This window comes from Mandrillus leucophaeus, unplaced genomic scaffold, assembly GCF_000951045.1.
Source record: "Mandrillus leucophaeus isolate KB7577 unplaced genomic scaffold, Mleu.le_1.0 Scaffold88, whole genome shotgun sequence".
NCBI lineage: Eukaryota > Metazoa > Chordata > Mammalia > Primates > Cercopithecidae > Mandrillus > Mandrillus leucophaeus.
Genome location: NW_012109585.1, coordinates 2,615,811 through 2,618,188, shown reverse-complemented (window position 1 = coordinate 2,618,188; position 2,378 = coordinate 2,615,811). Strand labels below are relative to the sequence as shown.

Below are 2,378 nucleotides of genomic sequence, written 5' to 3'. Positions count from 1 at the left end.
CTCCCAAACCATACTTCCTGTGCAACCTGAAGAACTGTGAGCCAATTATACCTCTTTTCTTTATAAATTACCCAGTCTCAGGTATTTCTTTATAGCAGTATTAGAACGAACTAATATAGAAAATTGGTACTGAGAAGTTGGGTATTGCTATAAAGATACCTGAAAATGTGGAAGCAACTTTGGAACTGAGTAATGGGCAGAGTTTGGAACACTCTGGAGGGCTCAGAAGAAAATAGGAAGATGAGGGAAAGTTTGGAACCTCCCAGAGACTTGTTAAATGGTTGTGAACAAAATGCTGATAGTGATATGGACAGTGAACACCAAGCTGATTAGGTCTCAGGTGGAGGTGAGGAATTTAATGGGAACTGCAGCAAAGGTCACTTTTCTTATGGGTCAACAAAGAGGTTGGTGGCATTGTGCTCCTGCTCTAGGAATCTGTGTAACTTGGAACTTGAGAATGATGATTTAGGGTATCTAGTAGAAGAAATTTCTAAGCAGCAAGGCATTCAAGATATGGCCTGGCTACTTCTAATACTATATGCTCACATACATGAGCAAAGAAATGACCTGAAACTAGAACTTATATATTTATTTATTTTATTTTTTTTTACTGAAAATACATTTTTTATTTGTAAAATAAAAGAATAAATCCAATCTGATAGTGTTATTAAGAAATTTGTTCTGGAAACTCATTCATAAATTATTGATGGAAATTCTTCACGTCCATTATGCTGTCACCTAAAACAGATTCACTCATTTTCTTGTAAAGAAATGACTGAGTAAATGAGTAAAAGAATAATAAGTAAATTTATAAGCTACAGGTTAACCATCACATATTACAACCAAGTATGCCTATGTGATAATAACAGGAGTGGTCACACAGTACTTAAGATTTGGCTGTGTCTTTAAGGTCTTACTTGGAAACTATCATGCCAACCTACTTTTGGGATAATCTTATCAGTAGACACAGACAATGGGTATCTTTTAATCCTGTTTTCTTAAAGTCTGCATGACTAGTCTATAACAGATAGCAATGAGATAGTTCTAGCAATAGATGAAACAAGAGGGTAACTGTGTTCTAGAAGAAACATTTATCTGTCTTTTGATCCAAATTCCTCTATTAATTCTTGAAGAGGGGCCAGCTCACACCTATCAATTAGATTAAATTCCTGATCAAAGAAAATAAAGTGCTTAAAGGAGGTGTTGAGGTGGGCCTCCTCTTGCAGCTGCATCACAGAATCAAAGTGCTGGTGATAAATATGGCCATAAACCCTGAACAGACGCTTTAGAATAGTCTTTGCCACAGACATAAAGTTCTTGGGAAATGGGACACCAATCTTAGAAGGAAAAAGAGTTTCATCATCAAGATGATCCTGAACCCAAGTCATCAAATAGTGTATTTTGGTGCAGAACATTTGATTGGCTTTTTAATATTAGTACCATCTGCCCAGTGATATTCATATCTTGGACCTGCAGACATGACTGGACAGCTTGCTTCAGTGCAGAATTCTGTAATAGTTCCATATAACATGTTGATCTGGTTAAAGAAATCCACAGTATTTACAGCAATCCATTCATTGAGATCCTCTCCCTCAGGCAACATAACAGCTTGTCTCAGATTCTCACTTCCTAGAGTTGCTTCTGCATGTTTTAAGAGTTCATACTGATGAGATCCTTCAGGGATATTCTTCTTCAGTTTGAATGTTTTAGAAGAGCAGCTGCTGAAGAGGAAGCTCATCTTCGGTCCTCAGAGGGGAGGCGAGGGGCCTCTGGCCCCTGCCTGGATCAGGATTTGGAGCCAGCGAGAGGGAGTGGACTGTCCTTAGCTCACGGGCAGTGGAAGCTGGGCTGCCACCGCACTGAGCCAGGTTTCTGGCCACTGTGAGCCCTTGCAAACCTCGGCACCCGCCTTGCCCCCCAAACTTATATATTTAAAAGGGAAGCAGAGGGTAAAAGTTTTGGAAAATTTTTAGCCCGCCCATGTGGTAGAGAAGAAAAACCCATTTTCCGGGGAGGAATTCAAGCCAGCTGCATAGTTTACATAACTGAAGTTTGCATAACTGAAAGGAAAGCAAGTATTAACAGCCAAGACAATGGGAAAAAGTCCCTGAAGGCATTTCAGAGACCTTTGAGGCAGCCCCTCTCATCACAGGCCAAAAGGCTTAGGAGGGAAGAATGGTTTTATGGGTCAGTCACAGGGCCCTGCTGCCATATGCAGCCTTGGGGCACTGCTCCCTGTATCCCAGCTGCTCCAGCTTCAGCCATGGCTCAAAGGGTCCCAGGTACATGGCTGCTGCTTCAGAAAGTGCAAACCATAAGCCTTGGAGGCTTCTGCTTGGTGTTAAGCCTGTGGGTACACAGAGTGCAAGAGTTGAGGC

At 41.1% G+C, this 2,378-nt stretch overlaps 1 pseudogene across 1 annotated transcript; it reads right to left on the bottom strand.

Annotated features, from left to right (window-relative positions):
• Positions 1-601: 601 nt before the first annotated feature.
• On the bottom strand, positions 602-1,913 carry LOC105531304 (annotated as a pseudogene). The gene has a single exon (XR_001004779.1). The product of XR_001004779.1 is annotated as an MOB kinase activator 1A pseudogene (transcript).
• Between the last annotated feature and the right edge of the window lie 465 nt (positions 1,914-2,378).